The sequence below is a fragment of the Gadus macrocephalus genome, chromosome 23 (assembly GCF_031168955.1).
Source record: "Gadus macrocephalus chromosome 23, ASM3116895v1".
Taxonomy (NCBI): Eukaryota; Metazoa; Chordata; class Actinopteri; order Gadiformes; family Gadidae; genus Gadus; species Gadus macrocephalus.
Window position 1 is genome coordinate 1,169,452 of NC_082404.1, and position 21,422 is coordinate 1,190,873.

At 52.2% G+C, this 21,422-nt stretch overlaps 1 long non-coding RNA gene across 1 annotated transcript in view; it reads left to right on the forward strand.

Moving 5' to 3' along the window:
- Positions 1–20,428, forward strand: part of LOC132452090 (uncharacterized) — an 83,332-nt gene extending 62,904 nt beyond the window's left edge. The window contains exons 2-3 of the long non-coding RNA XR_009524232.1: positions 19,688–20,295; positions 20,377–20,428. This is a non-coding gene — a long non-coding RNA (uncharacterized LOC132452090). The remainder of the gene's footprint in view (positions 1–19,687; positions 20,296–20,376) is intronic.
- The last annotated feature ends 994 nt before the right edge of the window (positions 20,429–21,422 follow it).

Here is a 21,422-nt window from a genome sequence, read left to right on the forward strand (position 1 = left end):
TGTGATAATTTAATGTGGCTCTGAGGCCCTGGTATGGGCAGGTGTATCTCTTGGTTCCTCCTAACGGGGCAGAGCTCTCAAAATGTCTCCTGTGTGATAAATTAAATGTGGCTCTCAGGCCCCTAGTATCTGCATGTGTTCCTTCTAGTGAGGGAGAGCTTCGAGGTGTCTCCTGTGTGATAAATTAAATGTGGCTCTCAGGCCCCTAGTATCTGCATGTGTTCCTTCTAGTGGGGGAGAGCTTCGAGGTGTCTCCTGTGTGGTAAATTAAATGTGGCTCTCCCGTTCTGGAGATGATACTGGTGCATTGTCTGAGTGTCCACCATCTGCCTGCCTGGGAGATGGGGCCTTCAGCTCCGGCCTTGACCTGACTATATATTATCATGTTTGTGTTATGTGTTCGTTGGGTTTAGAGCAAGAGTCGACTATATATTAATGTGCCTGCCATATGATGTGCTCATCAGGTTATTTTTCCCAACATATCCCCCTCAAGTCGTCGCAAGACGACTTTTACTCATTAGGGGTACGAGGGATAGGACTCCAGCGCGGGACTACCATTATAACACCATTTAGAAATAACAGAAAGAAGGCAAAATGATCATAAAAACAAACAACCATGAGCATGGGATTAAAACAACTCGCTGGACCGGGCGTATGGGGAACCACGTGGGAGAAACGCTACCCATGCTTCAGACATGGGTATGCCATACACACCCCACCTAGGGGGTGGCATCCACCCCGGCCTTACATCGCGAGCAGACAATACCAACAATACTGGCAGCAGATGATACACAACAAAACCAACACCAAACCATAACAACAACAACAAAATGCAACAACAAAACTAACAGTAAACAATAACGATATAAACAAAAATGCAACAATCACACAAAACACCACACAATAACAATCACAGGAAAGAAATGCAACCCTGAAACGTGTCCCTAAATAATAATAATAATATCAGAAAGATATGAGGTAAACAACGAATGGCAATCCCCCTCAACCCATCCCTAGATGACCGCACACTAAGGATGTGAGGAGGAGGTAACTGGTCGTGTAACAATAAGCAATCACACGCATGGGGTATGCAGGGTAGGCCCGGGGCACGGGAACAACTGAAATTACAGAATAGTCCTGAGCGTCATCACGGGCAGGTGGTCGCAAGGCGCCACCTGAGCATTAGACCTTTTTATTCAACTGCGCTCAGGACCTCATCTGATAAACGGGCAATCAAGGCCCCTGGAATCTCGCCCGTGTGTATCCCCGAGCTCCATCTAGTGGGACAGCGATATAAACAACAACATTTGCGTTCCCGGCGTCGGTTGCGTAGACGCGGACATAGATATGGGAGCGGCTAAAAACAGTGAAGCGTACAGAAGCGAATACAGCCAGGGGCGCCCTCAAGCCTTAAGGGAACGGGCCGCAGCCCCTGGTACCGGAACGCAGATCCCTGGTCCGGGCGACGTGGGTGCATCAGGTGGGAGGGGGGTGGTGCCGTTGGCGGGGACGGGAATGGGGCAGCCCACCTGGAGAGGTTACCAGCACATCACAGGCGGGGGGGGAGGGGCGTGGTGGTGGGGTTTCAGCATACGGTGGTGGAAACAGGACGCCGGGGCCGTGCACCTGGAGAGGCCACTAGCACTCACGGGTAGATGTCCGGCTCGGCGGGGACGCAGTCGATGGCGGGGGTTGGGAGTGTGTAGGGGAGCTCATACTCAAAGTCAAAGGTTGCAGGGTGAGGGAGGCCATACTCACAGTCAAAGTTTGCAGGCGCTATCTGGTTGTCCAGGGGAAACTGGTCCGGGAAATCCAGCAGGGGCATGAGGGGGGCTGCTTCGGAGTAGGGAGGGGGCTGTTGTTTCTCCTTTTCGAGGGCCGTGGTGATGAGGCGCGAGCAGAGGGTGCGGGCGCAGGGGATGCAGCAACACCCGCAGCAGACCACAATCCCGACAAAGCAAGCCAGGGACGACAGGACGGCCATGAGAAGGCCCTTCCACTTGCCGAACATGTCAGTCATCCATTTCTCCATTGGGTTGTCGACCCCAGAGTCCTCTGCCATCTGGACGGAAAGAGCTCGAAGGCCGGCCAGGGCCTTTGTTACTGACCCGTCAGGGGCCGTGTTGTTGGGAATGAAGGTGCAGCATTGAGCCCCAAACATCGAACAGACCCCCCCTTTCTCGGCTAACAACATGTCCAGGGCCAGACGGTTTTGATACGCCATTAGAGAGGTGGCGGCCAGTTGTGAGGCCAGCCCTTCTACCGCGTCGCGAGTCAGGTTGGATAGGCGCTGGACGTTGTAGTGAATGTAATTAATGCGATCTACGTTTTTGTTGGGGGTGATTGGAAATATGGCAGAGATAAGGGGTATGTTCTCGAAACCCGCGGCTATCTGATCTGCTAACTTAAACTGGTTCGGAACGCCCCGGGGAATGCCTATGCTATCCATGTACGTGGGGGTGTTCTTGGTTAGGTCAAAGTGGTCGGTGAGAGCGGTGTCGCGGCGGTGTCGAGAGGTATTTTGGTTATCGGGCCCGGGCGAACCCCGGGTAAAGAGCGTGACGGGCATAAGTAGCCGCACTATAATGCAGGTTCCGGACCATTGTGCCGGGAGTGTAAGTCTAAGGGTGAATTTGTCACAGGACCAGAATAGGTCTTGTCGTCCTAGGCCCGGTTTGGTCATGTTGGGCCAAAGCGTAACGTTCGTGATGGAGTGGCACCACAACGGTGGTACCGCCCCAACATTTACCGTACCGACCCTGGTGATGCAAGAGTGGGTGTACTCCCCAGGGGAGTACACCGGGGGAAGTGAGTTGTTAAGGCCGGGTGGAAACAGAGAGCTAAGGAGGCCGCAGCCGGCCGGTTTGCGGGTAACAAACAGAGCTAACATGCAATGAGAGCCGATGGGGTCGCTGGTAAAATCGAACAGTACCGGGGTCGAGATTAGATGGGGGCGAGCTGACGCACAGGCTACGCAGTCGGACAGCCCCTGGAATCGGATCGTAGCAGCAATCCAGCTGAGCCATGCATTATCGTCTGCGTAGCCGGTTGCGAGCGCGATGGAATCGTGGGTGGGGAGCCGCCCCACGGAATCTAAATCAAAAATCGTGACCGGGCCGTCGCGAGTCATTATGGGTCGGACCTGGGGTGTAGGAGTTGTCGTGTTGGCCCTGGAGGCTGGTGCGGTGAGTGTGGTGGGGGCCATTCTGAAATTTACTTTCAACAAGGCCAGCGTGTCCGGGCCGGAATGGGACACCCCGAACGCGAGATAGGCAGAGTCAGTGTCCACCCCGCACACCCGAATCGACCCGAATTTGGGTTTACCCCATCCTTGGTACGGGTTGCTGGTAATGTTCCTGAGGGTAAGGGTGATTCTGCCGTTGCCTCCCGAGAGGAAGCCATTCGCCTGTAGTGCGGCCGTCGCGTCAGGCCTGTGGAGAGTCTGAGAGCGGTTAGTCACATAGTACCCCTGGTGCTTCCCTGTCATCCATAGTACATTCCCCCACCCACTACACCAGCGCTGGCTTATGCTGTTGTCCGGGGACCTCATTACCCCGTTGCCCTGGACTCCCGCTAAGGAACCCTTGGGTTTATCGCAGATGTATGCATCGTATTTTTCCCAGGCTGCGGGTCCGCCTACGCACGAAACGACGTCGCATAGGAGGAAGGTATAGGCGGCGCTGGAACCGTAAGTATAGGTTAAGGATAGCCCACCGTATCGGCTGAGGCAGGGGTCGCTGGGGGACCTGACGGCTTGCAGGGGTGTCTGTCTCTTGTGGCGGTGTGGACCCTGGGTTGGGGGTTCCGATGAGGGTTGTATCGTCGTAGACGGGGGCTCGATGGTGGAGAACTTCCCCGGGATGGCTGTATGGAAGTCCATTCCCCACAGGATGAAGAAACCCATCATGACTCCAGTTATTCCTACCATGCCGATGATGCAACGTCTATTGGTCCGGGCCTCCTGTGGCGTCAGTGGTGGCCTCATGATGCAGCCGTGCGAGGTCGCGTTGAACGGTAGCCAGGGTGCGGTCATGTGGGTTGTCGGCCTTGCGGGTGGTAGACAGATGGTGCCAGCGGGCGCCGCTCTTTCCTGAAAGGGAGACAGAGAAGGGGGTGGCCAGAAGTACCTTATAGGGGCCTTCCCATCGTGGCTGAAGGCACTGTCTCTTGTGGACCCTGACCCAGACCCAATCCCCGGGATTAACGAGGACGGGGTTGGGATCTGCGGGGGTCGGGAGGGAGGTGACCTGTGTGTACAAGGCTCGGGAGGCGAGAGTCAGGGCCTGTACATATTCTAAGAGGGCTTCATCATAATGGTCTAGTACCGGGCCCCTGGGGGGAGAATGTGGCCCGGGCATGGGCCTACCTGTCACTAACTCGAAGGGGCTAAGCCCGCACCGGGAGCTAGGATGGGAGCGCACGCTGAACAACGCCAATGGGAGAGCCTCTATCCAGCTCATCTTTTTCTTAGAGGCGTAGCCCGCTAGCTCTTCCTGCAGCAATTGTTGCTGCTGGGGACCTGTGTCCCCAGGGTGAACTGCCTTCGCGATCACGCTTTTGAGAGTCCGGTTCGCCCTTTCCACCAGTCCCTGGCTCTGGGGATGGTAGACGGAGCCAAACCGGTGTGCTATTCCTAACGTGGCCTCTACCTCCTGCAATTTGGCGTTAGAGAAATGGGACCCGTTGTCTGAGCAGAGTAGCTTGGGGTAGCCCCAACGGGGAATGATGTCATTTAGCAAAATTTTGACCACGGACGCGCTGTCTTCACGTTTGGTGGGGAAGGCCTCTACCCATTTGGTAAATCTATCGACGATCACCAGGAGGTAGCGTTTCCCCTGGGTGCGGTTGTCCAGCCCCATGTCGGTATAGTCTATGTAGAGTTCTTGGAAGGGTAGTTGGGGAACAGGGAAAACTCCTCTAGGGGGTTTGTGGGCTGGGCGTGGGTTGTGTATTTGGCAGGCGTGACAGTCTCTGATCACTTCCTGGATGCTGGCTCTCATTTCGGGGTGCCACCAGTCTCGCCGGATTGTCTCCATTGTCGCGGTGGTGGACTGGTGGGTACGGGAGTGGTGTGACCGAGCCATGAGAGAGAGAGCTCGGGAGCTGAGTGCCGGTTTGCCATCTGAGTAGCGGTAGATTTCGGACTCGTCCTTAGTGCATCCTCGTGTGATCCAGGTGCTTTTCTCATAAGGACCGGCGTGTTCTTGCATCTCGCCAAGGCATATCAGGAAGTCGCTCATGCTCCTTGGGTGTGGCCCCTCTCCTAGGGGGTTCATCAGGGACAGGACTAGCGGCGGTGTGTAGCCCCCCGCCTTCTTGGCGGCCGCATCGGCGGCGTTGTTACCGCGGGTGACCAGGGAGTCTCCTTTTGTGTGGCCCTGGCACTTGACGATGGCCACAGACTCTGGTAGCTGAATGGCGAGGAGCAGGCGGACGACGAGGTCCCTGTGCTTCAGGGGCGCCCCTGTAGAGGTCAACATACCCCGCCTTTCTGCTTGGGTAGCGTTCAGATGGCAGAGCTCGTACACGTAGTTGCTGTCGGTGTAAAGGTCGAGGCGTAGGCCCTTCGCGGCTTTGAGGGCTACGACCATGGCCGTGAGTTCAGCCCTTTGGGCCGAGGGATACTCCGGGAGTATCCCCGAGTGTCTGGTGTGGCAGACCCCTGTCGGCCCCTGTTCCACCACCGCCCAAGAGGCGATGTTGGTTCCCAGGGCATCCTTGTAGCAGCAGCCGTCGGTGTACCACACTGTTTTGGGTGTTTCTAGGGGTGACCCTTGGAGGTCTGGTCGTGCTCGGAGTTCCGACAGGATGCGAGGCGTGCAGTTGTGGGGGGTGCCGTCCGTGTCTGCGGGATACTCTCCGGTCATATTCACTCCTTTCGTCGAGTAGCTCACCGAGGGATCTGTCAGGGCCTCGGTCAACCGGATCTGGGTGATGGCGGTCGACAGGGTGAAGAGTGAGCTCTCCACCGCAGCCTTAACTCCGTGGGTGGTGTGCACCACCGTGGGGTTGTTCATGGTGAGGAACTGTGTTTTTCGTAGGGCGATGGCGATGGCCATGAGATGTCTGGCGCAGTGAGGGAGTCCTAGGGCCGGAGTGGGTAGGGCCGAGCTGTGGTAGAGGAGGATCCTTCGGGTGCCGGCCTTTGCCTGCCAGAGGGTGGCCGCTACATTTCCGTTCCTCTGTGTGACGTCCAGATGGAAGGGGGTCGTATAGTCGGGGGCTTGGAGGGCGGCGGCTGAGTGGAGGGCCTGCTTCAGCTGATGGAAGGCGGTGTCTTTTCCTGGGTCCCATTCCAGAGGGGCCCGTAGGTGTCGGGCCCCGGCTGTGGTGACCATCTGGCGGAGTTCGGACGTCCGCTCTGTGAATTCCGGGAGGTACTGGCGGCTGTAATTGCACAGGCCCAGGAAGGCCAACATTTGCTGAACCGTGGCGGGTTTTGGGTAATTCAGGATGGTTTCTCGGGTGTCCTGGGTCATGTCTCTGGTATCTCCTCCGACCAACCTCCCCAGGAATTTCACCCTGGGCCGGACAGCCTGTAGTTTGGGCCGCTTGACCTTGTACCCTGCTTTCCCTAGGGTCTCGAGCAGGGTCTTGGTAGCGTCCACACAGGCTTGTCTGGTAGGCGCAGCGAGCAGGATGTCGTCTACATACTGGACCATAACCACTCCGTCGGGAAGTACAGTGTCCTTGAGGTCCTTCCGCACACAGTCGTTGAATATGGTGGGGGTCGATCGGTACCCCTGCGGCATTCGGGTGTAGGTGAGTTTCTCTCCCTTCCAGGTAAAAGAGAAGATGTCTTGTGAGTCTTTGTTCAGGGGGATGCAGAAGAAGGCGTTGGCCAGGTCTATTGCAGAGAACCAGAGGTGTTCGGGGTTAACCACGTGGAGCGCCACCTGCGGGTTCGGCACCCTCTCTGGGGGTCCTTCTGTGGCGTCGTTCACTAGACGGAGATCGTGGGCCATCCTCCATGTGAGTCCGTCCGCCTTCTTTACTGGGAGAATCGGGGTGTTCCAAAGGGACTGAGAGGGTCGGAGGACTCCTGCCTCTTTGAGTCCCTGTATGGTGGCTGTGATCCCTGCTTCTGCCTCGGGTCTGACCTTGTACTGGGGCTGGTGAATCGGGGTTTGGTCGGGTTTGAGAGGTATTTGGATGTTGTGCTGGGGGGTAAACCCCATGTCGTAGGCGCCGGTGGCCCAGAGCTCCGGAGGGAGGTCGTCTAGCATGATCTTTACGTCGGGGTCTTCGGCTTCCAGGAGGCTGGGGGCGTTGACATCCTCGGGGGCGAGCGGTCGTTCGCGCTCCACTCGTTCTGCCACCCCCCAGGAGGCCGTCCGGGGGAAGGAGACTCGGATCAAGCCTGCGCCAGGGGCTATGTGTATGCGTGGGTTGTCGGTGGGGGCCCACTCTCGTACTTGAGCCGCTCGGCAGACCATGGGCCCCAGCTTCATGGCCGTGTGGTGCTTGGCCACTGCCAGGGTCACGTGTGGTCGGGACTCGGGTTTGAGACGGTACCAGTATTGTTGATCTGGGGTGAGAAGGGTGGGGGCCGCCACCCCCTCAGGTCCGATGTACATTGCTTCATAGAAGCACTTCTGGCCGGTTCCCTCCATTGTGCGTCTCCATTGTTCGTCGTAGCTTTCGTCTGGGTCTCGTAGGACGTTAAGGGTCGTGTGGAGGGGGTCGTGCGGTGGGTAGGAGTCCCCTTGTTGATGGATCCAGGGGGCCCACTCTCGATACGTTTCTTCTAGGGGCTTGAGTCCGTCCGGGGTAGTCATGTTCCGGATCCAATATATATCTGACAGGGGGCTCAGGGGCGGGGGTTCATGCACTAGCATCATCTGGAGGGGTTGGTCGGCTTCTGTCGTCATTGTAGTTCCTTCGGGGGAGCAGCTGATGCGGCAGTTGATCTTGCTCAGGATGTCTCTACCCATGAGGTTGGTGGGACACTCGGGGGCATATAGGAGGGAGTGGTAGAAGGTTTGCCCCAGGATGGTGAGCGGCAAGGGGGTGGTGAGGGGGTTGTTCTTTTCTATTCCCGAGAACCCCATGGTAGTCAGGGTTCGAGTGGAGAGGGGTGGGATTTCATGGTTCAGGTTCCCGATGGTGGAAACTGTGGCTCCGGTGTCGACCATGAATCGAATCGGGGTCTGGTTTACGAGTCCATCCACCATTGGGGCTCCCGTTCCCAGGTTCACCACCTGGGTCCCTCTCGAGGTCCTCGGGTCCCGTCAGTATTGGCTGTCGTATCCCGGGTCCCTCCAGAGAGGGTACATCGGGGTTCCGGGGTTTGAGGCCTGTGTTGATCCATTACCAGGGTTACCGTAGGGCGGACTGGGTTGCGGTTGTTGGTCGTGTTGCATCCCTGGCTGTCCCGTCTGGGGGCAGTCCTTCGCCCAGTGTCCTAGGAGCCCACAAACGAAGCAGGGGTAGGACCGGGTAGGGTTTGTGTTTTGGCCCCGGGCCCTTCCTCTCCATTTGAGTCCGCCTCTATGTTTGGACTGTTGGTTCTGGTACATCCCGGGTCCCGTCTGTGTCGCTGGGTTCGGGGGTGGGTATGGGTTCGGGGGTGGGTATTGGTTCGGGGGTTGGTATTGGTTCGGGGGTTGGTATTGGGGATAAGGGTATGGGTACGGCGGGGATTGGGGCTCCCATGCTTGAGCGGGAGGGGCTTGCACCTGGGTCGGAGGAGGTCCGCTTGGCTGTACCAAGGGGTTGGGGGTAGGCGGCGGGGCCAGAGGCTGGGCCACTTCGAGGGGCATGATCTCGGAGGCGTGGTCTTTGTTGGACTCTTTCTTGTCCCAGTTGTGTTCCTGGGTTGCTTTCTTCACGTCCATGCGCAAGAGTCGTTTCTTCAGGTCGCGGTCTTCTTTGACGTCTTCGTCTTCCCGGTCTTGCTCCAGGTTCACGTGGTGTGTAATGGCTTCCTCCCAGTCCATGGCGTTCATTCTTCCGAGTCCAATCACCGTCTTGAGGCCTTCGCGGATCTTGGTGCAGAGACCCGTCTCAACCGCGATCCGGAACATGGCTTCGGTGGCCTCGGAGGCTCCTGGAAGGGTTCCGAATCCGTCTTTCCATCGTTCAGTGGCTCTTGTAAGGTATTCGCCCGCTGATTCACTAGGATTTCTTTTCAGGCCGGTCATGCATGCTGCTGAGTTCTGGGGGGGGTAGAGGCCCCTCAGGGCCTCCCACCATAGGGGGCGGAAGGGGTCGAAGGGGGAGTCGTCCGGCTCTCTGGTGGTTCTGGCCGCGTTTTCCACGTCGTTGACTGCTCGGGGTCCTTCTCCTCTCATGAGGACCGCTCGGATGTCCCCCATGGTGAGCCGGTCGGCTGTGGTCAGTCGCTCGAGGTTCCTGATCCACTTGCCCGCCCCCAGTTTGAGCGAGGGAAGGTCTTCCACTAGTCCCTTGAGGTCACGGTGGGTCCAGGGAACGTACATTGCTCGTCCTGCAGGGGTGTCCATTAGTGGGTACATTGACTCTGGGCCTTCATTCTGATCGCGGTTCCTCCGGTGGCTGGGGGCTCGGCTCCTTTGGGACCCGGACTCTTGTGGAGTGCTGGTGGTCGTGATCGAGGTTCCGGTACTTCGGGCTCGTGATCTGCCCGGGCCAATTGTCCCGCGGATTGCGCCTCTTCCCCACCTCTGGTCTCTGCCTTCGTCCCTTTCCCGCAGCTGTCGAGACAGGAGATGGACTTCTGTCTCGATGCTGTGGGTCCTTCTTTCCAACGCTTCCTCTTTCCATTTTGCTCCCAGTGGGTCCCATTCCAAGGTGTCTGCGTCATCATCATCTGTTTCTTCGTGTCTTGTGTGTCTCCCTTGGGGGATCCCGGAGTGTCTTCTCATTTCTTCTATTGCTCCTGCCACTTCTGCTTCATCTTCTCTAGACGATAGGTTGATCAGGAAGGAGTCCAGGTCCAATGTGCTGGCGCCAGGGGTGCCGATCCGCGTCTGTATCCTTTCAGCTTTCGGCTGGGGTCGCTCTGGTGGAGGTAGCCTGGTTTCGGGGGCTTGGCTGTAGTTTGAGGAGGGGGATGTCCAGTTCTTGGCGCTGGGTGGTTCTTGCCCCAATGGCCCGGCTCTTCCTGGTATCATCGGGCATGGGGAGGAAGCTATCGTCGGCTTCAGGCTGTCCTTGCTTTGTGGATGGTCTCTCTTTGTGAAGTGGATCCCTTCTTTGGCTCGTTCTGGCTCCAGGGGGGCGGGGTTTTGCCAGGTCACAGTGACCGGGGAATGAGGTGTGGCGTGGGTTATTTCGATAACTGGGTACATGAGATGGGGGGGCGCAGGGACCTGGGTACGACCCATCTCGGTGTCACTTACTCCATCTGCGGGTACCTGGGTGGGCAGGGGCGGGAAGTCGGTCGGGGCATAGGGGAAGGAGTACGGAGGTGGGCGGGCCTGTACATCGGCCCTCGGTAGGGAGGGATAGAGCGGGGCTGTCGGGCTCGATTGGGTAGGTGCCGGATAGACTGGGGCTATCAGGTTCGGTTGGGCAGGGGTTGTAAGGTCCGCTAGGAAGGGATTCCTAGCGGAGGGGGCTATTTTTAGGGTGTGGGGCGGGAGGCAAGAGGCCAATGCATTTAATACTAAGATTCTCTTTTGTTGTATCCGGTCTTGGGCTTCGAGTGCATCCGCTCGTCCCGCCTTGGTTCCAGCGTTGTTGCGGCGGACCTTCGCCTGCTCATACTGGCTGCCAATGTGCGCACGTATGGCGGCCCGGCCGGTCTGGTCGAGGGGTCCCATTCGGATCACGCCCTCTTTCTGCCAGGTTTTGATGTAGACCTCACATCGGTCCTCCCATTTCTTCCGGTCTTGGCCTTTCAATATTTTCCCTGGTACGGCGTTGAGGCACAACCAGCCCAGCGCTCTGGTCCGTTGCTCGTCTGACATCGTGGGCGCGTTCGCCGCTTCTTCTGACAACAGCCTGGTATGGGGTGGTCGGGGTTGTGGACGCCTTTACACTGAAGGCCGGATGCGGGGAGGTTTGTCTTTTTTGTCTTTATTAGTAACTGGGATAATTCTTCTAGCAGGGGGTGATCGAGAGTTGGGGTTGGATTGGTATTGATGCTGTCTATTTGGAGGCGATGTAGTTGGGGAAGGGCAGGGTTGTTGTTGTCCAGCAGGGGGCGCTGTAGTTGGGGAAGGGCAGGGTCGGAGTGGTCCAGTAGGGGGCGCTGTAGTTGGGGAAGGGCAGAGTCGGAGTGGTCCAGCAGGGGGCGCTGTAGTCGGGGAAGGGCAGGGTTGGAGTGGTCCAGTAGGGGGCGCTGTAGTCGGGGAAGGGCAGGGTTGGAGTGGTACAGTAGGGGGCGCTGTAGTCTGGGAAGGTCAGGGTTGGAGTGGTCCAGTAGGGGGCGCTGTAGTTGGGGAAGGGCAGAGTTGGAGTGGTACAGTAGGGGGCGCTGTAGTCAGGGAAGGTCAGGGTTGGAGTGGTCCAGTAGGGGGCGCTGTAGTTGGGGAAGGGCAGAGTCGGAGTGGTCCAGTAGGGGGCGGTGTAGTTGGGGAAGGGCAGGGCTGGGGTGGTCCAGTAGGGGGCGCTGTAGTCGGGGAAGGGCAGGGTTGGAGTGGTACAGTAGGGGGCGCTGTAGTCTGGGAAGGTCAGGGTTGGAGTGGTCCAGTAGGGGGCGCTGTAGTTGGGGAAGGGCAGAGTTGGAGTGGTACAGTAGGGGGCGCTGTAGTCAGGGAAGGTCAGGGTTGGAGTGGTCCAGTAGGGGGCGCTGTAGTTGGGGAAGGGCAGAGTCGGAGTGGTCCAGTAGGGGGCGCTGTAGTTGGGGAAGGGCAGGGTTGGAGTGGTCCAGTAGGGGGCGGTGTAGTTGAGGAAGGGCAGAGTCGGAGTGGTCCAGTAGGGGGCGGTGTAGTTGAGGAAGGGCAGAGTCGGAGTGGTCCAGTAGGGGGCGCTGTAGTTGGGGAAGGGCAGGGTTGGAGTTGTCCAGTTTAGGCGGAGGGGGAGGTGGGGCTTGGGACTGAGTGAGAGAACTCAAAAAATGGCGGCCGTGATGCTATAACTCTGTGTGGCCTGTCTAACACACGAGAGCGGATGAGAGACTAGGGGGTAGTTCTTGTCACTCTTGGAGGAGGAGAAAAGGAGGAAAAACAGGGGGGGGGGGGGGAGCAAAAAAAACAACAACAGGGCCTAGAGTCGTTATTCAATACATCCAGATATTCCTCATAGCCAATAATCGTTATCTCTCCTTATTGATTAATCTGTTTCAACAGACTAAATCGTCAACCAACGCGACAAAGAGTTGTTGTTTAGTATCGTAGTTTATCTATGCGACAGGTCCAGTAGTAATTCAAAGAAACACAGTAAAAGAGATATCCTTTATCTTTGTCAACTTATCTAGGTCTAGTTTTAGCGGGTCAAACGGTAGATTGTAGCCACACAGTGAAAAAGTTATTTATCATTGTCAATTTATCTAGGTCCGCTGGTTAAGCCATAGACCGAAGCAATACGTCAGAGAGACATTATTCATTATTATCAATCTATCTATTCTTTCCTTTACCCGTTTTAACGGGTAAAGATAGAGCAGGCCACGCATACACACCCACTGATTCACTCACAGATTCCCTCTTTCTCGCCGACGCACACAGAAACATATCAACAGACTTCTCATTCTGTGTCCCGCGCCCACAATCATTAGACACGGCAAAATAGCGTTGAGCACAACAAAGCAAGCAAGCGCTGCACACATAGCCGGGTTATCATTAATTGATTTATTTCTATATTTAGCCGGCCCACAAATACGCTTGTTCTCTGTCTTTCTCTCTCTCTGGGCCTCTCACACACACACACACACACACACACACACACACACACACACACACACACACACACACACACACACACACACACACACACACACACACACACACACACACAGTCTCTCCGTCTCAACCTCTCTGGGCCTCTTACACACACACACACAGTCTCTCTGTGTGTCACTCGTGCCCCAGGCATACGGTTCCCTCTGCAAAGGGACTCTAACCTTCTTACCACACAGAATTATTTAATACACATTTATTACTTGGCCATCGGTAGTCTTGTATCACTATGACCGATTCTTATAGGCCCTAGTTTTATCTTCTCATTCCCTTCTGGATTCCACCCGCGGTCCAGGCATCCCTCCGGGTCCACTCTTGGCCCAGGCATTTATCACTAGGCCATCGGTAGTCTTGTATCACTATGACCGATTATTATAGGCCCTAGTGTTCTTCTTCTCATTCCCTTCTGGATTCCACCCGCGGTCCAGGCATCCCTCCGGGTCCACTCTTGGCCCAGGCATTTATCACTAGGCCATCGGTAGTCTTGTATCACTATGACCGATTATTATAGGCCCTAGTGTTCTTCTTCTCATTCCCTTCTGGATTCCACCCGCGGTCCAGGCATCCCTCCGGGTCCACTCTTGGCCCAGGCATTTATCACTAGGCCATCGGTAGTCTTGTATCACTATGACCGATTATTATAGGCCCTAGTGTTCTTCTTCTCATTCCCTTCTGGATTCCACCCGCGGTCCAGGCATCCCTCCGGGTCCACTTTTGGCCCAGGCATTTATCACTAGGCCATCGGTAGTCTTGTATCACTATGACCGATTATTATAGGCCCTATGGTCTCGAGGGTATTCTTTCACCATGCAACGAGCCGATATTCGATGTGTCACGCGTTCAGGGTCAATCGGATTTAGGGGGAAATACTGGGATGCAGTCCTATTCGTCCCCACGAGATATCCCGTAGCGAACCGCTCTCACAGTCTCACCTCCTAATGTGATTCCTATATAACTATGCAGAGTTTGGATTTTATCAACAGGTTCTGCCTACCTTTTGTTGGGCCCGAGGTGAGACTGCAGGAACCGGTCCGGTGCTCCGGGGTCCCGAGGTCGTGCCGCTCTCCGTCTCTCGTTTCCCAGTTGCGTGTTCAATTCAGAAAAAATCACGTCGGGGTCACCAAATTGTTGGGAAAAACGGTCTGTCTAGCTACTGGACCAGATAAAATGAGACGGAGAGGTAATAAAGTCTATCGGCACGAGGACCTTGGATTTATTAAGTAAAGTGGCAACGGTTATACAGAGTCATAAAGCGTGAGAAATCGAATATGTCTAAGTCCCTAATCAGCGCTGATGGTTCGTCTGGAGCTTCGCCTCCGTGGAAGGTCTGCTTCAGAAGAAGGTGAAGAGTCCCTGTGTGATACAGTCTTATGCTGTATCCTCCTCTCGATGAGGTGTGTGCGTTTGAGGTGTGTGCGGTTCGGTGTGTTTTGGCTCCCAGGCCCTGAGAGAGCTTCGTAACGGGGAGAGTTCCTCGTATCTCTGGTGTGATAAATTAAAACGGGGGAGTGCCCCCCTGAAATGTCTTGTGTGTGATAATTTAATGTGGCTCTGAGGCCCTGGTATGGGCAGGTGTATCTCTTGGTTCCTCCTAACGGGGCAGAGCTCTCAAAATGTCTCCTGTGTGATAAATTAAATGTGGCTCTCAGGCCCCTAGTATCTGCATGTGTTCCTTCTAGTGAGGGAGAGCTTCGAGGTGTCTCCTGTGTGATAAATTAAATGTGGCTCTCAGGCCCCTAGTATCTGCATGTGTTCCTTCTAGTGGGGGAGAGCTTCGAGGTGTCTCCTGTGTGGTAAATTAAATGTGGCTCTCCCGTTCTGGAGATGATACTGGTGCATTGTCTGAGTGTCCACCATCTGCCTGCCTGGGAGATGGGGCCTTCAGCTCCGGCCTTGACCTGACTATATATTATCATGTTTGTGTTATGTGTTCGTTGGGTTTAGAGCAAGAGTCGACTATATATTAATGTGCCTGCCATATGATGTGCTCATCAGGTTATTTTTCCCAACAAGCATCACATTGCCGTTAACAACGCTAGGCCGATTAAACAGCATCCGTATCGAGTTCTCCGTGCCTTCTAGAGGCTAAATCCGATGGTTCACCACAATTCATTACGGATTACCGTAAAGTGAATGCCGTCACAATTCCCGATTCGTATCCCCTTCCGCGGATGGAGGACTGCGTGGATAACTTGGGTACAGCTAAATATGTTAGTAAGTTAGACTTACTCAAAGGCTATTGGCAAGTACCACTGACGGATCGCGAATCCGAAATCTCGGCCTTCGTAACCCCAGATCATTTCTTGCAGTATACCGTCATGGCGTTTGGCATGACGGTATACTGGCGTTTGGTGTAACGCCCCAGCAACCTTTCAGAGGTTAGTAAACTTGGTTTTGGCCGGAGTGGCTAACTAACGCATATCTTGATGATCTGATTGTGTACACTACCACTTGGGAGGAGCACATGCAGATCCTGAATAGGTTTGCAGAGGACTATACACAATATGCACACTGAAGGCCTGATGCCACCATAAGTTTGCAGCAGTGTTGTTTTTGGCAGGCATTTTAGATTTAGTTTTAGTCTTAGTCTTTTTGACGAAATGCTTCTTAGTTTTAGTCCCATTTTAGTCATTTCTATCTTTGAAAGTTTTAGTCTAGTTTTAGTCCGACGAAAACTCCAAAGGTTTTAGTCTAGTTTTAGTCCGACGAAAACTCAAAAGTTTTCGTCGCAAAACTTTTTACGATCACCCGCACCCGGCACCGCTGCTGCTGCCATGGTGTGTGTGTGTGTGTGTGTGTGTGTGTGTGTGTGTGTGTGTGTGTGTGTGTGTGTGCCTCGTCCACCAGCCTCTCTCTGTAGTGTATGACTGAGTGTGTGTGTGCCTCGTCCACCAGCCTCTCTCTGTAGTGTGTGTGTGCCGTGTGCGTGCAGGCGCAGCTGCGCGCGAGCGAGGCTTTTAGTGTGTGATGGGGGCGTGACTGTTAGGACAAGCGTGACTGTTCGTCCACTCACTAACAATTTAGTCTCGTCTAGTTCTCGTCTGACGAAAATGTCTACATTTTTCGTCACATTTTAGTCTTTATATGGCTTTGGTGACGTTCGTCTTAGTCTCATTTTCGTCATGGAAAAAAGGGGTCTGACGACGTCATTTTCGTTTTCGTCTTGCCTGACGAAAACAACACTGGTTTGCAGATAACTATATACAGTACACTTGAAAGGGGTGGAGGGAGGTTGTGAGGGTCTGCAACCAGTGTCCACCTCACGGGAAGGAGGGGGTGGGGGGGTTGTGAGGGTCTGCACTGCAACCAGTGTCCACCTCACGGGGAGGAGGGGGGTGGGAGGGGTTGTGAGGGTCTGCAACCAGTGTCCACCTCATATGGAATGTCCCATGTGAGTTTTTTCTCTATAGATAGTAGGGCTGGGCGATATGGACAAAATCTTATATCACGATATGAGTAATTTTATATCACAATATGGTATTTTTGAAGTAAATTAAAATAATAAATGGCTTAAAATAACCATAATTCACATTTGATCAGTTTTTTCTTTTATTTTGAACTTGAATTTCCATGCTTACAAAGGAGTAAGTAGCGAACAATCTGTCATTAACTGCTGTGTCATATAGTGCAAACATCTTGTAAACATTTAACTGTTTTTTCAATACAAATAACTTTTTTTTAAAGGTGTGCTTCACACCTGCCTTGCTGTCAGTCAGTGCAGTGTAATGTAAAAAAAAAATCACAGCATCACACAAATATTTTAAATATTAATTATACACTTATAAAATAAAGTTATGTGCTGTGCAAATAGCTGGTGGTAAAAATAGAACTGTTTCTTCAATACAAATGAGATTTTTTTTCAAGTAAACAGGTGAGTCTCACACCTGCCTTGCTTCAGTCAGTGCAGTGCAATATAAAAAATAAATCACATCATCACAAGAATGTTTAAAATACAATATACACTTCTAAAATAAAATTGTCTGCTGTGCAAATAGCAGGTAAACATTGAACTTCTAATACAAATATGAAAAATATTTGAAAATACAATATACACTTCTAAAATAAAATTGTCTGCTGTGCAAATAGCAGGTAAACATTGAACTTCTTATACAAATATGAAAAACATTTTAAAGAAAAATAAACACTTTAAAAATAAACTGTGTGCAAATGTCAATCTTGTATATCAAGGAGTAACTACAGATTGTGTGCAAAGAATACCAGCTGATCAACCCTCTCTGGTTTCAGAGCTGTTCTGCGGCATGTTATAATGTTCCCACTTGTGCTAAAAGCCCGCTCTGATGGGGCACTTGTGGCTTGAATGCACAAATACTTTTGGGCCAGACTTGCCACTCTGGGAAAATTGGCCTCGTGCTGCCTCCACCAATCCAGGGGGTTGGTCTCCCCATCAGCCTCCACTGTTTGGAGATAGCTGGTTAACTCCAGTTCAATGGATTTTCTGTCGGGGACAGCTTGGTCTTGGCCTGCTGCAGTTTTGAAGAAGCTGCCCAAACTTCTCTTTTTCTAAGGAGGAATCTCTGCAGCTTGAGGTGGTGGAACGGAGACTCCCCTAGCAGACGTTTCCTGCTTGGCAACCAGGTTCTCAATCTCTGCAGCAGCTTTGGTCTTGATGTAGTCCACCGTCGCTGGCTTTATATATTTGGTTTTGAACCGTGGGTCGAGAAGAGAAGCCATGTCAAGTAGCTCCTGGGTGACTGGATCCGCATACTTTTCATTCAGGTACTCCAGAATGCGTGTCTTGATGCTCTTGGTGAGCTCGCTGTCATCTTCCTGTACCTTCACAACCTGCTCATTGAAAAGGTGGAGTACAGGTTTTAAGTATGACACACTGACATACTGCTCCCCGGACAAGGCATCAGTGAAGTCCACAAGAGGGCTAAGCGCTTTGCTGACAGCTTCAAGCACCTCAATGTCCTGCCATGTTAAAACCAAATGCCTCGTCTTTTTGTCAGCTCGAAGGACCTGTGTAAGCGCTTTCTCCTGCTCAAGGACCCTTTTGATCATCTGCTGCCGAGATCCCCATCTTGTCGGAGTCTCTGTAATGAGCTGGTGTGCAGGCAGGCCCAGCTCAGCCTGTGCAGTTGCAAGTTCACGCTTTCTCTTCCAAGAGTTGCAGAATGCGCTTACTATTTTCTTACAGACCCCCACCGCACGCTCAACCTGTGGCACTTTCACACTTCTCTCTGTGAACATAGAATGGGGAAGAGATTAGTTAAGTAAATTATTCAATTATTACACATTAAGGACAGCAGACATGCATTTATCAATTTGTCATTATGTATATAAATGATCATTTTCATATTATTCAATCAGTGGTGGTGGACAAAGTTTTCTGATGCTTTTCTTCAGTAAAAAGTACTTTTACCAGTGTGAAAATACTAAAATTAAATGCAAGTAAAAGTCCTGCATTACAAGCAGTCAAAGTATGTAATATCAGCTAAATGTAAAGTAAAATGTTTCCTCTATTTATACAATTATATGTGATGTTTCTGAATTAAAATGAATGCTGCAGTAGTAGTAGGAAATGTGTAGAAGTAGCAGAAGTGGTGAAATGCTTTTTTTCTATTATTATTATTATTATAATAATAAGACACTCACCAATGGCCAAATGAAGACGATGTCCAAAACATTGTAACCTTGTCCAATCGTTCAGTTCGAGTGCTTTGATGTTATTTGTGGCGTTGTCTGTCGTTACACAGACTTGGTGGTCTTCTTGCAATCCCCACGACTCTAGCGCTTCCCTGAGGTTTTGGGCGATCATTTCGCCCGTGTGGTCCTCCGGGAAATAGGAGGTCTGCAGGCACTTACTGCACAGTGTCCAGTCTTTAATATAATGGGTCGTTAGGCTCATGTAAGGCTGTGTGGTGCGGCTTGACCACATGTATGTTGTTGTAGCAAAAAAGAGAACACTACGTAGCTCCTTTTCAATTGCGCCCTGGGGTTCTCCATATAAGCGTGGCAACTCAACCTCGCTAAAGTGTTTGCGGCTAGGTATTACATACCTTGGGTCAAGGGTGCAGACTAATTCTTTGAATCCCGTCTTCTCAACTGTATAAATCGGGACCATGTCTTTGCATACATGTGTCGAGATGGCCTGCGTAATTTCCTTCCACCTTCTTGATTTGTCGTATGGTGTGCCTTTTGCAAACGAATCTTCCAACTTCTTTTGTTCTTGAGGTGCTGCTTTTAATTTTGGAGTGGTGGACGGGCCGCGCATTTTTTGGCTTTCATAATATTGCTGGGTGTGCTTCATCTTTAGGTGATGGAAGAGGTTGCTTGTATTTCCTCCCGTGGCACCAACTGCCCTGCGACATGTTTTGCAAACTATAGTTTTCTGTTCATTGTCTGTCTTTTTAAATCCAAAGAATTTCCAAACAACAGAAGACGCACCCTTTTTAGAAATGAGTTCTTCCTCTTCGTGTTGCAATGATTGGGATGCCTCCGGCTCCGCCTGCTCGGTAGGCATAGTGGCAAAACTTTCACTTTCCTCCGCCATGATTCCTGCCTTCCTCACCTCAAATTACGTGCAGGTTACGTTACCTGAAAGCACATTGGCTGGTGAAGTTTCTTCTTCTGGGAATAGTGAAATGTCTTACAGCTAAGCACTCTGCTGCAGGGCCCCGTTGTGGCGCAACTGCAGTTAACTGCAGTTCCTTCCACCGCCATTTATTTTTTATTTCTTTTATTTTTTTTCTCTCTCGGTATAAACGATATGGCCAAATCTCTCCCGGTAGACACTTTCATATCGTCCACGGTACGATATCGTCATATCGCCCAGCCCTAATAGATAGCATAGCCAGAGCATTGAGGCGATCTTCTGCCATAGTGTTCTTAAGGAGTGTTACCAGGATGAGCCTTGCGGCGGTGGAAGGATTGGAGGCAGTATGAACGATGTTAGTAAGGCCGTTGGCCTGAATTTATTCCGGTACAAAAATGTCCATCAGGAGGCAAAAAAAATGAATAATGAATAAACACAAAAAAAAACAATCAATAATTCTAAATAACTTTCAATAATCGAAACTTTCAATAATCGAAAAAACAACAGTCACTAATCAGTCACACTAATAAAGCCCTTGGCTGATCTAAGAGCCAGGTGTTGTCACCCGCTCACCTCAGACCCTTCTGCCCCACCTACATGATTTGGACCTGAATATATCCTACTTGGCCTGACCCATTCCCCTCTTAATTCAATTAACCCTCCCCTACACATTTCCGATTTACCTATCCCCACCCCTAGTTACCCACCTTACTCCAGACCTATTCGTCTAAAACCCATCCTTACCCTCTACTTCCCTGACACCTTAAATATTCCCCAAGTACCCCAACACACCCCTCTCCTCTCACACACTTGGTCTCGCCCGTCTGACGTCACCCCCACACCGCACAAATGTTCTTCCGGACTTCCCGTCGGGTCCTCCCGCATCCCCCGGCACCCGGAAGCCAGCGCAACCGTAACGTGAGTGTTTTTACGATGTCCTTGTTTGTACCGTGTCCCCTGACCGGCTTCCTCATAACGTATTTTTTTTGTGTGTTGCAGGTGGCGTCATGAAAGTGTTTGAATGTTCTGTGTGTGTTAAATAAAAGGGTACAGTGGAATCCGCTTATAGTGGTCACGTTTGTCCAGAGCCAATTTGAACACTATAAGCGGATGATTACTAAAACCGAATTTACCGTTATTTCACTTATTTTTTATGCAGAATATAATTTGTATGGTTTTTCAATGAGAACAATGAAATGAAACGGATAGCTTCCACATTTACTGAATTTTATTACAGTATCATGCTCAAGCCACTCGTCGCGTGACACAGTGTCAGCCTCAGCTAGGGTTGCCAACCGTCCCGTAAAATACGGAATCGTCCCTTATTTGGCAATTCAATGTTGCGTCCCGTATTGAACCAATACGGGACGCAATTTGTTCCGTATTTCCATAAATGTCCAATACACATGTCTGTCACACACAAATACTAAATCTAACAATAATGATCAAAACAAAACACAGGGAATACTACGGTCAGCAAAATTGTCGCGGCGGGATCTACGCAAGACCCGCTCCGGTCATCTGTGTGTCTGCGCATGCGTGTGGTGGTCACGGTTGCCTAGCGACAGACACCACACACCGGCGCTGCTCACAAAACCTGCGCCTTTTAAAAATGTCCGCTACACCCGATACTCCACCACGTCCTCAAAAGCGTAAACGCTTGCAGAAGTACGGACGTGAGTGGGAAGACGCACATCCTTGGCTGGACAGCGTCAGTGGAGATGTTTACAAGGCAAGTTGTAAAATATGTCGGCGAGTGTTTTCAGTGGCGCACGGTGGGCTGTCTGACATCAGACAGCATGCAACAGGACAGCATGCAACCTTCTTCTCTGCAATAATATCCTCTCTCTCTTTGAGGAAGTTGTAAAGAAGCTGGAGAGTGATGAAACCACCTGTGTTGAGTTATATTCCATCATGGAAAACTTCAAGCAAAAGCTCACACAGAGACGAGATTAACAGTGCTATGGCTACTTAACTAAATTGAAGCTGCAGCGTCTCCGTCCACTTGATGCTGACATGGCAAGGGCAGATTTTACTGCATTCCT